This window comes from Monodelphis domestica, chromosome 1, assembly GCF_027887165.1.
Source record: "Monodelphis domestica isolate mMonDom1 chromosome 1, mMonDom1.pri, whole genome shotgun sequence".
NCBI lineage: Eukaryota > Metazoa > Chordata > Mammalia > Didelphimorphia > Didelphidae > Monodelphis > Monodelphis domestica.
Genome location: NC_077227.1, coordinates 272,568,204 through 272,583,807, shown reverse-complemented (window position 1 = coordinate 272,583,807; position 15,604 = coordinate 272,568,204). Strand labels below are relative to the sequence as shown.

Sequence of the window (15,604 nt, the reverse complement as noted above, 5' to 3'; positions counted from 1 at the left end):
TAGATAGACACTGTTTATTATTTTTAGGAAAAGTCCTTTTATTCCTATGCTTTCTAGAGTTTTTAATAGGAATGAGTGTTGTATTTTATCAAAGGCTTTTTCATCATGTGATTTTTGTTGGTTTGCTTGTTGATATGGTCAATTATGTGGATGGTTTTCCTAATATTGAACCAGCATTCCTGGTATAAATCCTACTTGATCATAGTGAATGACCCTCCTGATCACTTGATGGAGTCTTTTTGTAAGTATCCTATTTAGCATTTTTGCATCTATATTCATTAGGGAGATTTATCTATAGTTTCCTTTCTCCGTTTTTGACCTACCTGGCTTTGGAATCAGTACCATGTTTATGTCATAAAAGGAATTTGGTAGAACTCCCTCTTTACTTATTATGTCAAATAGTTTGTACAGTATTGGGATTAGCTGTTCTTTGAATGTTTGATAGAATTGACTGGTGAATCCATCAGGCCCTGGGGATTTTTTCTTAGGGAGTTCTTTGATGGCCTGTTGGATTTCTTTTTCTGATATGGGATTATTTAAGAATTCTATTTCTTCTTCTGTTAGTCTAGGCAATTTATATTTTTGTAAATATTCATCCATATCGCCTAGATTGGTATATTTATTGCCATATAATTGGGCAAAGTAATTTTTAATGATTGCCTTGATTTCCTCTTCATTGAAGGTGAGTTCCCCCTTTTCATCTTTGATACTTTTAATTTGCTTTTCTTCTTACCTTTTTTTAATTTGATTGACGAGTACTTTGTCTATTTTGTTTGTTTTGTCAATGTACCAACTTCTAGTCTTATTTATTAGTTCAATAATTCTGTCACTTTCAATTTTATTAATTTTTCCCTTAATTTTTAGGACCTCTAGTTTGGTTTTATTCTGGGGGGGTTAATTTGTTTCCTTTCAAGTTTTTTTTATTTGAATTTCCAATTCATTTGTCTCTGCCCTCCCTAATTTGTTAATATATGCACTCAGGGATATGAATTTTCCTCTAAGTACTACTTTGGCTGCATCCCATAAGGTTTGAAAGGATGTCTCACCATTGTCATTTTCCTCAATGAAATCGTTAATTGTTTCTATGATTTGTTCTCTAACTAACCGATTTTGTAGTATCATATTATTTAATTTCCAATTAATTTTTGATTTGGCTTTCCATGTACCCTTACTGATCAATATTTTTATTGCCTTATGATCTGAAAAGGCTGCATTTATTATTTCTGCTTTTCTGCATTTGTTTGCCATGTTTCTGTGACCTAGTATATGGTCAATCTTTGTGAATGTGCCATGTGGTGCTGAGAAGAAGGTATATTCCTTTTTGTCCTTATTTATTTTTCTCCATATATATATTAACTCTAATTTTTCTAAGATTTCATTCACTTCTTTTACCTCTTTCTTATTTATTTTTTATTTGATTTATCTAAATTTGATAGTGGTTGGTTCAGATCTCCCACTAATATGGTTTTACTGTCTATTTCCACCTTCAATTCTCCTAGTTTCTCCATTCGAAATTTGGGTGCTATACCATTTGGTGCATACATGTTGATTAGTGATATTTCATCTTTGTCTATAGTCCCTTTTAACAAAATATATTTGCCTTCCCTATGCCTTTTAATCAGGTCTATTTTTGCTTTGGCTTTGTCAGATATCATGATTGCAACTCCTTCCTTCTTTCTATCAGTTGAAGCCCAGAAGGTCTTACTCCATCCTTTAATTCTGACCTTGTGGGTGTCTACCCACCTCATGTGTGTTTCTTGAAGACAACATATGGTAGGGTTTTGGATTCTAATCCATTCTGCTATTTGTCTACATTTTATGGGTGAGTTCATCCCATTTACGTGCAAAGTTATGATAGCCACTTCTGAATTCCCTGGCATTTTGATATCCTCCCCTAATTCGGACCTTTCTTCTTTAACTATAACCTTTTAAACAAGTTATTTACTTTAAATCAGTCCCCCTAGTCCCCTCCCTTGATGTGCTTCCCTTTCTAGCCCCTCCCTTTTTGCTCCCTTCCCCTCTCCCCTCTCTTTCCCTCCATTTTTGTGTTCCCTCCCCCCCAACCTCCTTGGTTTTCCCTTTTCCCTTACCCTATTGGATAAGATAGAATTCAAGATCCAAATGGATCTAGATGCTCTTCCCTCTCAGAGTTGATTTCACTGAGAGTAAAGTTTATGTAAAAACTCTCTTCCTCTCCTTCTTTTAGGAGAATTCTTCCCCTCCCCTTCCCATGTGTATCTTTGTGTGAGAAAGATTATTCTGTTTAGTTATTTTCCTATTTCTTGGAGTATATCTTAGAACCATCAACGATTTCCCCCTTTTTCTTTCTCCCCCCTTTTTCTCTATATTGTCTTGATGCCCCAAACTTTCCTTATGTGTGATTCTTCTTACTACTCTAATGATGCATATGATTTTTGAGAGTTTAACATTACATTTTCCCCACATATTAATATATACATATATATATATATAATTTGATATAAATGTAGTCCTTATAGAAGGGAGTTAAGACCTAATTAATGATATTTTACTGAATGTGGGCATGGATATATATTTTTAAACAAATTCCTGCCATTTATTCATGAAGATGCTGCTGTTGGTTATTGTTATATATGGATTTGTGGCCATGGCTAGAATAATCAATACCCAATTTTTTGTCTTTACTATGGTGTATATTTATAGGAATTGTCCACTTTTGATTGTATCCTCTGACTACAATAAATTTTTCAGGAGATGAATTTGATAAATATCTTAAAATCTAGAGTTTGCCAAAGTTTTTTAACAAGATTCTCATGATCTAGATATTTATGCTGAAGAAGACATTTTGAAATAGCAATAGTCTGTTGAAAAACATTAGTTATGCTTTGATGAACAAGTGGGTCATTAAGAGAAATTGATGTATATCTCCTAATAATAAATTATTTAATATTATAATGAGCAAAGCCTTATTTGTTCCAAAATGGGATCTGTGTTGAAAATCAGAACGAAACACCATCCTTATTATATGCCTGTTACATAGCATCATCATCATAACCAGGTGAAGAATTCCCCAAAGTTGTAAAACTTTTCCCTTTTTCTCTATTTCTTTGCTTAACACATTTTCTGTTCTCTCTTCCTATCCTCTTAAAGCAGACAGTGCTTTTATGTCCTATTTCCAACTTACCCTACCAAAACTTGTTTTCAAGAAAGCTGAAAATGAACAAAACATGCTAGCTTTATTTAGAGCAAGAATGAACAAGACAGCTAGACCCACTGCTTGGAGCAGATGGTTTAACATTAACAGAGGATAGAAAGAAAATAAAGCTCTTATGTTTGGCTTCAGAGGCAGAACTAATATCTGTGCATAGGAAGTTGCCAAGAGATTTAGGTTCAATATAAGAAAAATATACTGTGGATAAAGATTTGATCCAACTCAGTAAGGTTTGGATTTAAATCCCACTTCTAATACCTACTAGTAGAGCAAGTCACTCTAATTCTTAGTGCCCCAGGAAGTTATTTTGCTATAAAATTACTGATAGAGGAATTTCCTCACCTGGTACTCCCTATACTTATGATGGTGATAAATTGATGATGATCTTTTGTAAAGTTACTCCTAACAATTAGAGCTGAAGAAAAAGATTGTATTGACTGCTCAGAAGTTAGTGAGCTCTGCTCATTGGAAGTCTCCAGGGAAAGTTAAATGAGAGTTTGATATGGATGTTATAGAGCATCAGTTCTTAAACTTTCAGGATCCCTTTATATGCTTAAAAATAATTGAAGACTAACTGAAAGTAATAAATGTTGGAGGGGGTGGGGCAAAATTGGTATATTAATTCATTGCTGTTGGAGTTGTGAATTGATCCAACCATTCTGGAAGGCAATTTGGAACTATGCCCAAAGGACCTTAAAAGACTGTCTGCCCTTTGATCCAGCCATACCATTGCTATGTTTAGACCCCAAAGAGAGCATAAGGGAAAAGCTTGTATAAAAATATTTATAGCCATTTGCTTTGTGGTGGCAAAAAATTGGAAAATGAGGAAATGCCCTTCAATTGGGGAATAGCAGAATAAATTATGGCATCTGTCGGTTATGGAATACTATTGTGCTCAAAGAAACAATGAACTGGAGGAATTCCATGTGAACAGGAATGACCTCCAGATATTGATGCAGAGTGAAAGGAGCAGAACCAGGATAACATTGTACCCAGAGTCTAATACACTATGGTACAATTGAATGTAATGGACTTTTCTACTAGCAGCAATACAATAATCCAGAATTTAGGAGAAAGAAAACTATCTACATCCAGAGAAAGAACTGTGGGAGTAGAAACACAGAAGAAAAACAACTGTTTGATCACATGGTTCGATGGGGATATGATTGGGGATGTAGATTCTAAGTGATCACCCTTGTGCAAATGTTAATAATATGGAAATAGGTCTTGATCAATGACACATGTAAAATCCAGTGGAATTTCTCATTGGCTATGGGAGGGGGTTAGCAGGAGTGGAGGGAAAGAAGATAAATCATGTAACCATGGAAAAATAGACTAAAACAAATTAGTTAAATAAATAAACTTTTTTTAAAAGTTAAAAAAATAATAATTGAAGACTCCAAAAAGTTTTTGTTCATGTGGAATAGATACATACATACAGAAATACAAAGATATACATAGATAGATGATAGATATTTATTATATATTTAAATGCCTTTGTATTGTTATATATTTTGTATTGTATTGTTTATTTGTATTATTTTGAACTCACTGACTCCCTGATAAGTTCTCAAGGACTCCAATGGGTCTCCAGACCACACTTTGGCAAGCACTGTTACAGAAGAGATACTCTTTTTTTTTTTGTACAGGAAACAAATCTTCAGGTTTTATTTGCAGTTCCAAGCTGCCAAGATCCTGACACCCACTAGGTTCATTGGCATAAAGGAAGCCTTACAATCTTTTAGCTCCAGTCCCAATCTTTATAGGAGTCCCCTGGTATCATATCAGATCTTCTTTTAAACCTTGGTTTAGCTTAAGTAACATCATAGCCACAGGCCATTTCTGCTGTCTCTACCTTCCAAGCTCAAGCCACCATGTACAGGCCTCCTAAGAGGTATTATTTTCCTCAACACTCAAGCCAGAGAAGTTGATGGGCTGAGAAACCAGGCTTCTATGGTTCACCAGGCAAGCAGTCTGGGTGGTAATGAATTTGGAAACAGTGACCAGTGAGATGGTTTGTGCTTTCAGGCCCTCTGAACATTTTGCAGTTGAAGTTTAGAAGTGTTTCCACTAAAGTAGATGGAGGGGACTTAGGGAAGATGAATGGGTCTGTTTTTAGAAGGAATAATGTACTAGAGTGTCAGGTACAGTGGAGCTGATATAACCAACCTGAAGAGTTCATTCCAATATCTCCAGATGATCTCCCAGGCTACTGTAGCAGAAAATTTCCCTCATATTCTATCCTCACATCCCCAGGAATAGCGACCTGATAGAGACAGGTGACCAGCTGCAGTACAAAATAAGTAGTAGTTAGTGGGAACATGCAAAGAGGAAGTAGCTGTTGAGGTAGCATGTAGTTTGTTGGGTCAAATTCACCAGGCATCACATCCATGAGCACTTGGGCACTTGGCCATAATAGAATCTCATCCAACATCTTGATGACCTCCATGCTAGCTGTCTATGATTTCTTATATTTAGCCTCACTAATGGAGGCTTACTCCTTACTAATGGAGTCTCTGTTCTGTGTGTTCAAAGATATCAACAAGAATGATACAAGAGATGTGGGTGTCATTGTTCTGTTCTCTTTTATCTCCTGGCTGTCCCATCACTACATCCACCATTAACTGGGTCCCCAGTAGGCTTTCACCACTGAATCCACCCAGGCCTAGCCCAGATATCAGTAGCACAAATATCCTGTCCAAAAAATCATGGCATTGTTATAGTTTCCTGGGGTGGCAGGTCTGCAATGCAATGATCCTCCACTGGGAACTTGGGATCATACTACATGAAGCCTAACACTATTTCTGTTGCCAATTTGAACATATCAACAGTGCTTTCCAGTTTGATGCATTGTAACTCATTTTCCAGAATCAGCACAGGATATGAGAGAATACATTTGCTTCAAGGAGGTTAGGGCAAGAGATTATGATTTCCCTGAGGACAGAAGGATGTAGCTACATGCACATGAAGAGAGGTCTAACCATACAATTCTCTCCAGGCTGCAGTTCACAGACCTTCCTTATACTCACTTCATTGTTCCAATATTATCATGCCCAGTTCACCAGAAGAGGCATCAGATGAATAAGGTGGGTGGCACAGATATGTGGGCATACTACCCCTTAAAGCTTTACTCCCCCAAAAGGTAAGTTTGGGAAGTTAGTATAATTCACTGTGGGCTTTGTCTCCCACAAGTCATAACAAGTACTGGAGGAAAAGTGGACTCAGTTGATGTTACAGCAAGTGTGTGGACCCTATTTGAAGCTTGCTCTGAAAACATGGCTTTAGGAGTGCCAGCCACATGCATCAGACTGACTTATATAAAAGATATTCTTATTGAGACTGGTGCTTGACAATTTCCCTTCCAACTTTTTGAGTTTATAAAATTCAACTGCTGTTTTGCTTTGGCTTAAAGTCCTACTTTATCTCTCATGATTATTTCAATTAATCAGAATTTCCAAAGATAATTAATCATTCTACTAAGTTGGAAAGATTTTGAATTTAGTCCCTATAGTGAACTACTTATCTGTTGTAAAAAGACCAGTCTAATTGTATAGAGAAACTCACAAAGACTTGGTCAAAAAGTGATGATTTCTCACATTTTATTTCATGAACATGTGCTAATAGTGAGATTATGATGGAGGGAATAGCTACAATGACAAGACTAGAGATTCTTGAAAATATTTTGTTCCTAACTGCAAATAAAAATTTTAAGAAAATGGGAAAGGAGAGAGCAACACTATTTTAGAAGAACTTTTATTCCAATAAAATAGATAAGAGTAAAAAATAGCATCAATTTAGTTAAAATAAGCTTATATCAACTTCTGGGTAAACATGGCAGCAGTCTAGACACAAGACTCATCTACTCCTCAGCACCCACCAATACAGACTACCTCAAAAGACCAAAAAAACCAAATTCATCAGAATAAAGGGACTCAACAGTAGGGTGCAGCATTGAAGGTATGTGGGATTTGGGCGTTTCCACACTATAGGGGGGTAAAAAAGCACCCACCAAAATGTGAGCTGATCTACCCTCCCATACCACACCTACAGAGCCAGAGTCAGAGCCAGCATGCCCCAGAATCAGCAAATGAGCAAGGGGAACTTCTAGAGTGAGTAAGGGGCACCTCTCGGTCCTTGGGAGCTGACTAAGGCCACCAAAGACATACCCTGAGAGCAGCTATACCTGAAACCCCAGTAGGATAAAGAATGCAGACTGTGGGCTCTCACGGGAAGATAGCACAGAGAAGGGCAACAAACAGCAGAAGCTGTGGATATTTGAGAGCTTGCCTCAGGCAAAATCCTTGCTTTTTAACTCCATACACAGAAAGCCAGCCCATTTCACTCAGATTTCTGATTAAAAGGAAGGAATAACCTACACAGTGATGGCAAATTGTGCCTAGGAACAATAACCTCCTTCCAGGAAGAAAAACAAGAAGAAGGGGTTGACCCTGGAAATTTTTTACAGAGGAAAAATCCATACTACAGAGGAAATAACAGAAGAGGAAATTCAAATAAATGCACCAGAACATTCCCCTCCAAAATGGAAATTGTCCACAAGCTCTTGAAGAATTTAAGTTGGAGTTTATTAAAAAGATGGAAGCTTTCTGGCAAGAAAAGTGGGAAATAGTTCAAAGAGAAAATAACAGTTTAAAGGACAAGAACTCCCAATTGGAGAAACAGCTGGAAGCCACAAAAAGCAGGATAGACCAAACTAAAAAGGAAAACCAGGCTTTAAAGACCAGAATTAGGCAACTGGAAGACAATGATCTTGCAAAACAACAAGAATTAATACAACAAAGTCAAAAGACTGACAAAATAGAAGAAAACATAAAATATTTCACTGACAAGATGACAGATCAAGAAAACAGATCATGACGAGGCAATTTGAGAATCATTGGTCTACCTGAAAAGCCAGAAATAAACAGAAATCTTGATATCATACTATAAGAAATAATCCAAGAAAACTGCCCTGATGATGTAGAAGAGGGCAAAATAAACATTGAAAGAGTTTATAGAATACCCTCTACACTAAATCCTCAAATGACAACTCCCAGGAATGTAATTGCCAAATTCCAGAGCTTTCAAGCTAAGGAGAAAATTCTACAAGAAGTCAAAAAGAGAAAATTCAGATACTAAGGAGCATCAATCAGGATCACATGAGACCTGGCAGCTTCTACACTAAAGGTACTCAAGACTTGGAACATAATATTCAGAAAGGCAAGAGAATTGAGACTTCAATTAAGGATCACCTATCCATCAAAACTGACTATATACTTCCAGGGGGAAAGTGTGGGCATTCAACAAAATAGAAGATTTCCAAGTATTAGTAAAGAAAAGACCAGAACTAAGTGGAAAGTCTGATATCCAAACAAAAAGATCAAGAGAAACATGAAAAGGTAAATAAGAAAGAAAGGGAAAGGGGGAGAATGTTTTATTTTTATTCAAAATTTCTTCTTTAAGGGCTACAATAAGATCAAATTATATGTATTAGTACATGGGGAAATGTTATTTGTAACTCTCAAAAATTATATTCACTATTATAGTAATTAGAAGAATCATTCACAGGAAGAGATTGGGGTAATAAAGATAAGATGATAGGGGTAATAAGATGATATGCAAAAAAAGGAAAAGGTAGGGGGTATCTAAGAGGGCACTAAGAGATACTTGAAGAAATAAAATAAATAGGATAATATTTATCACATAAAGACATGCTTGGGAAGGGGAGTGGAAGAATACTTTTATGAGGAGTGGAAGAGAGTACTAATAGGCATTACTTAAACCTTATTCTCAGTGTAATAAATTCTGAGAGGGAAGAGCATCTAGATTCATTGGGGTCTTGAATTCTATTTATCCTATAGGGAAAGTGAGAAGGGAAAACTAAGGTGGTTAGGGGGAAGGGAGTAAAAAAAGGGAGGTAAAGAGAAGGGGGAGGGAACTTAAGAGACCCTAAAAAACAAGAAAGGAACAAAAGGGAGGTGCCAGAAAGGGAAGCATATTAAGGGAGGGGATTAGGGGGATTGATTAAAAGTAAACCACTTGTTTAAAAGGATATAGCAAAAGAAGAAAGGACAGAACTAGGAGAGGATATCAAAATGCTGGGGAATACACAAGTGACAATCATAACTTTGAACACGAATGGGATAAACTCACCCATAAAGCAAAAACAAATAGGAGAGTGGATTAGAATCCAAAACCCTACCTTATGCTGTTTACAAGAAATGCACCTGAAGCAGGTAGATACTCATAAGGTTAGAATTAAAGGTTGGAGCAAAACCTATTAGGCCTCAAATGATAGAAAGAAGGAAGGAGTTGCAATCATGATATCTGACTAAGCCAAAGTAAAAATAGATCTGATTAAAAGGGATAGGGAAGGTAAATACATCCTGATAAAAGGAAGTATAGACAATGAAGAAATATCAGTAATCAACCTGTATGCACCAAATGTTATACCAACCAAATTTCTAAAGGAGAAACTAGTAGAATTGAAGGAGGAAATAGACAGTAAAACTATACTAGTGGGAGACCTGAATCTACCACTATTAAATTTAGATAAATCAAATAAAAAAATAAATAAGAAAGAGGTAAAAGATGTGAATGAAATCTTAGAAAAATTAGAGTTAATAGATATATGGAGAAAAATAAATAGGGACAAAAAGGAATACAACTTCTTTTCATCAGCACATGGTATATTCACAAAGATTGACCATGTACTAGGTCATAAAAATGGCAAACAAATGCAGAAAACCAGAAATAATAAATACAACATTTTCAGATCATAATGCAATAAAAATAATAATTAGTAAGGGTACATGGAGAGACAAAAAAATTAATTGGAAAATAAATAATATAATTCTCTAAAATCGGTTATTTAGAGAACAAATCATAGAAAAAATTAATAATTTTATTGAAGAAAATGACAATGATAAGACATTCTTTCAAAATCTATGGGATACAGCCAAAGCAGTACTCAGGAGAAAATTTATAAAGTTGAGTTCATATATTAATAAAGTAGGGAGAGCAGAGGTCAATGAATTGGACATACAAATCAATAAACTTGAATGCAAACAAATTAAAAATCCCCAGAAGAAAACTACATTAGAGATCCTAAAAGTTAAGGGATAAATTAATAAAATCAAAAGTGAAAGAACAATTAAACTAATAAATAAGACTAGAAGCTAGTATTTTAAAAAATGAACAAAATAGACAAAGTACTTGTCAATCTAATTTTTTTTTAAATATTATTTTATTTGGTCGTTTTCATACATTATTCACTAGAAACAAAGATTGTTTTCTTTTCCTCCTCTCCCCTCCCCCCCCCCCCCCCCCCCCCGCCTTTCCCTCTCCCATAGCCGACGCATGATTCCACTGGTTGTCACATGTGTTCTTGACTCGAACCCATTTCCCTGTTGTTGGAGTTTGCATTATAGTGTTCATTTAGAGTCTCTCCTCAGTCTTATCTCCTCCAACCCTGTAGTCAAGCAGTTGCTTTTCAGCGGTGTTTTTACTCCCACAGTTTATCCTCTGCTTGTGGGTAGTATTTTTTTTTTAGATCCCTGCAGATTGTTCAGGGATTGCATTGATACTAATGGAGAAGTCCATCACCTTCGATTGTACCACAATGTATCAGTCTCTGTGTACAGTGTTTTCCTGGTTCTGCTCCTCTCGCTCTGCATTACTTCCTGGAGGTTGTTCCAGTCTCCATGGAACTTCTCCACTTTATTATTCCTTTTAGCACAATAGTATTCCATCACCAACATATACCACAATTTGTTCAGCCATTCCCCAATTGAAGGGCATCCCCTCATTTTCCAATTTTTGGCCACCACAAAGAGCGCAGCTATGAATATTTTTGTACAAGTCTTTTTGTCCATTATCTCTTTGGGGTACAAGCCCAGCAGTGCTATGGCTGGATCAAAGGGCAGACAGTCTTTTATCACCCTTTGGACATAGTTCCAAATTGCCCTCCAGAATGGTTGGATCAATTCACAACTCCACCAGCAATGAATCAATGTCCCCACTTTGCCACATCCCCTCCAGCATTCATTACTTTGCATAGCTGTCATGTTAGCCAATCTGCTAGGTGTGAGATGATACCTCAGAGTTGTTTTGATTTGCATCTCTCTGATTATAAGAGATGTAGAGCACTTTTTCATGTGCTTATAAATAGTTTTGATTTCTTTGGCTGAGAATTGCCTGTTCATGTCCCTTGCCCATTTGTCAATTGGAGAATGGCTTGATTTTTTGTACAATTGATTTAGTTCTTTATAAATTTTAGTAATTAAACCCTTGTCAGAGGTTTTTATGAAGATTGTTTCCCAATTTGTTGCTACCCTTCTGATTTTGGTTACATTGGTTTTGTTTGTACAAAAACTTTTTAATTTGATGTAATCCAGATTATTTATTTTGCATTTTGTAATTCTTTCTAATTCTTGCTTGGTTTTGAAGTATTTCCCTTCCCAAAGGTCTGACATGTATACTATTCTGTGTTCGCCTAATTTTCTTATAGTTTCCTTCTTTATGTTCAAGTCGTTCATCCATTTTGAATTTATCTTGGTGTAGGGTGTGAGGTGTTGATCTAAGCCTAATCTTTCCCACACTGTCCTCCAATTTTCCCAACAGTTTTTATGAAATAGTGGATTTTTGTCCCAAAAGCTGGGATCTTTGGGTTTGTCATATACTGTCTTGCTGAGGTTGCTTGCCCCCAGTCTATTCCACTGATCCTCCTTTCTGTCTCTTAGCCAGTACCAAATTGTTTTGATGACCGCTGCTTTATAATATAGTCTGAGATCTGGGACTGCAAGACCCCCTTCCTTTGTGTTTTTTTTCATTAATTCCCTGGATATCCTTGATCTTTTGTTCTTCCAAATGAACTTTGTTATGTTTTTTTCTAAATCAGTAAAAAAAATTTTTGGAAGTTCCATGGGTATGGCACTAAATAGATAGATGAGTTTGGGTAGGATGGTCATTTTTATTATATTGGCTCGTCCTACCCATGAGCAGTTAATGTTCTTCCAATTGTTCAAGTCTAGTTTTAGTTGTGTGGAAAGTGTTTTGTAGTTGTGTTCATATAGATCCTGTGTTTGTCTCGGGAGATAGATCCCTAAGTATTTTATTTTGTCTTGGGTAATTTTGAATGGGATTTCTCTTTCTAGTTCTTGCTGCTGAGCTGTGTTGGAATTATATAGAAATGCTGATGACTTATGTGGGTTTATTTTGTATCCTGCAACTTTGCTAAAGTTGTTGATTATTTCAATTAGCTTTTTGGTTGAGTCTCTAGGATTCTTTAAGTAGACCATCATGTCATCTGCAAAGAGTGATAATTTGGTCTCCTCCTTGCCTATTTTGATGCCTTCAATTTCTTTTTCTTCTCTAATTGCTACTGCTAGTGTTTCTAATACAATGTCAAATAATAGAGGTGATAATGGGCATCCTTGTTTCACTCCTGATCTTAATGGGAATGGGTTTAGTTTATCCCCATTGCAGATGATATTAGCTGATGGTTTTAGATATATACTGTTTATTATTTTTAGGAACAACCCTTCTATTCCTATGCTTTCTAGTGTTTTTAGTAGGAATGGGTGTTGTATTTTATCAAAGGCTTTTTCTGCATCTGTTGAGATAATCATGTGATTCTTGTTGGTTTGCTTGTTGATGTGGTCAATTATGTGGATAGTTTTCCTAATGTTGAACCAGCCCTGCATCCCTGGTATGAATCCTACTTGATCATGGTGGATGACCCTTCTAATCACTTGCTGGAGTATTTTTGCTAGTATCCTATTTAAGATTTTTGCATCTATATTCATTAGGGAGATTGGCCTATAGTTTTCTTTCTCTGTTTTTGGCCTGCCTGGCTTTGGAATTAGTACCATGCTTGTGTCATAAAAGGAGTTTGGTAGGACTCCCTCTTTGCTTATTATGTCAAATAGTTTGTGTAATATTGGGGTTAACTGTTCTCTGAATGTTTGATAGAATTCACTGGTGAATCCATCAGGCCCTGGGGATTTTTTCTTAGGCAGTTCTTTGATGGCTTGATGGATTTCAATTTCTGATATGGGATTATTTAAGAAAACTATTTCTTCTTCTGTTAGTCTAGGCAATTTATATTTTTGTAAATATTCATCCATATCACCTAGGTTGGTATATTTATTGCCATATAGTTGGGCAAAGTAGTTTTTAATGATTGCCTTAATTTCCTCTTCATTTGAGGTGAGATCCCCCTTTTCATCCTTGATGCTATTAATTTGCCTTTCTTCTTTCATTTTTTTTAATTAAATTAACCAGTACTTTGTCTATTTTGTCTGTTTTTTCAAAGTACCAGCTTCTAGTCTTGTTTATTAGCTCAATAGTTCTGTCACTTTCTATTTTATTAATTTCTCCCTTAATTTTTAGGATCTCTAGTATGGTTTTCTTCTGGGGGTTTTTAATTTGTTCATTCTCAAGTTTTTTTATTTGCATTTCCAATTCCTTGGTCTCTGTCCTCCCTAATTTGTTAATATATGCACTCAGGGATATGAATTTTCCTCTAAGTACTGCCTTGGCTGCATCCCATAAGGTTTGAAAGGATGTTTCGCCGTTGTCATTTTCTTCAACGAAATTGTTAATTGTTTCTATGATTTCTTCTCTAACTATCCGATTTTGGAGTATCATGTTATTTAATTTCCAATTAATTTTTGATTTGGGTCTCCATGTATCCTTGCCGATCAATATTTTAATTGCCTTGTGATCTGAAAAGGCTGCAGTTAATATTTCTGCTTTTCTGCATTTAAGTGCCATGTTTCCATGACCTAGTGTATGATCTATTTTTGTGAATGTGCCATGTGGTGCTGAAAAGAAGGTGTATTCTTTTTTGTCCCTATTTATTTTTCTCCATATGTCTATTAATTCTAATTTTTCTAAGATTTCATTCACCTCTTTTACCTCATTCTTATTTATTTTTTGATTTGATTTATCTAAATTTGATAGTGGTTGGTTCAAGTCTCCCACTAATATGGTTTTACTGTCTAATTCCTCCTTCAATTCTCCTAGTTTCTCTATTAAAAATTTGGATGCTATACCATTTGGTGCATACATGTTGATTAGTGATATTTCCTCATTGTCTATATTTCCTTTTAGCAGAATATATTTACCTTCCCTGTCCCTTTTGATCAGGTCTATTTGTACTTTGGCTTTGTCAGATATCATGATTGCAATGCCTGCCTTCTTTCTATCAGTTGAGGCCCAAAAGGTCTTACTCCAACCTTTAATTCTAACCTTGTGAGTGTCAACCCGTCTCATATGTGTTTCTTGAAGACAACATATGGTAGGGTTTTGTGTTCTAATCCAATCTGCTATTTGTCTGCGTTTTATGGGTGAGTTCATCCCATTCACGTTCAAAGTTATGATTGTTATTTGTGGATTCGCTGGCATTTTGATGTCTTCCCCTAGTTCTGACCTTTCTTCTTTAGCTTTCTCCTTTTGAACCAGTGATTTACTTTAGGTCAGTCCCCCTAGTCCCCTCCCTTGAGATGCTTCCCTTTCTAGTCCCTCCCTTTTTATGCTCCCTTCCCCTCCCCCCTCTCCTTCCCTCCCTTTTTGTACTCCCTCCCCCCCTCCTTGATTTTCCTTTCTTTCTTGCCCTAATGGATAAGATAGAATTTAGGATCCCACTGGATCTAGATGTTCTTCCCTCTCAGATTTGATTTCACTGAGAGTAAGGTTTAAGTAATTCCACTTCACGCTCTCTTCCTCTCCTTCTCATATGAGAGTTCTTCCCCTCCCCTTCCCATGTGTATCTTTATATGGGAAAGTTTATTCTATTGATTCCCCCCCTATTTCTTGAAGTTAATCTTAGTATTATCACGGTTCCCCCCTCCCTTTTCCTTTTTTTGCCCCAACTTTCCCCAAATCTTCTTAATTCGCCAATCTTTCCCTATGCATGTTTCTTCTAACTACTCTTATGATGATACAATTTATAAGAGTTCCACAAAACATTTTCCCCACATATTAATATATATAATTAGATGTAAATGTAGTCCTTATAGAAGGGAGTTTGACTTAAAGAGAAAGATAAGATTTATCTCCTTTTCCCTTTCTTTCATATTTACCTTTTCATGTTTCTCTTGCTTTCTGTGCTTGGATATCGAACTTTCCACAGAGCTCTGGTCTTTTCTTAGCAAATGCTTGGAAATCTTCTATTTTGTTGAATGCCCATACTTTCCCCTGGAAGTATATAGTCAGTTTTGCTGGGTAGTTGATTCTTGGTTGGAGACCCAGCTCTCTTGCCTTTCTAAATATCGTATTCCATGCTTTGCGGTCTCTTAGTGTATTAGCCGCTAAGTCGTGTGTGATCCTTATGGGAGCCCCCTTATATCTGAAGCTCTTCTTCTTGGCTTCTTGTAGGATTTTCTCCTTTACTTGGAAGCTCTTGAATTTGGC

The 15,604-nt window shown here is 36.1% G+C and overlaps 1 pseudogene; it reads right to left on the bottom strand.

The window, feature by feature from the left end:
* Positions 1-5,077: 5,077 nt before the first annotated feature.
* LOC130457175 (DNA polymerase delta subunit 2-like) overlaps positions 5,078-15,604 on the bottom strand; it is a 70,763-nt pseudogene continuing 60,236 nt past the window's right edge.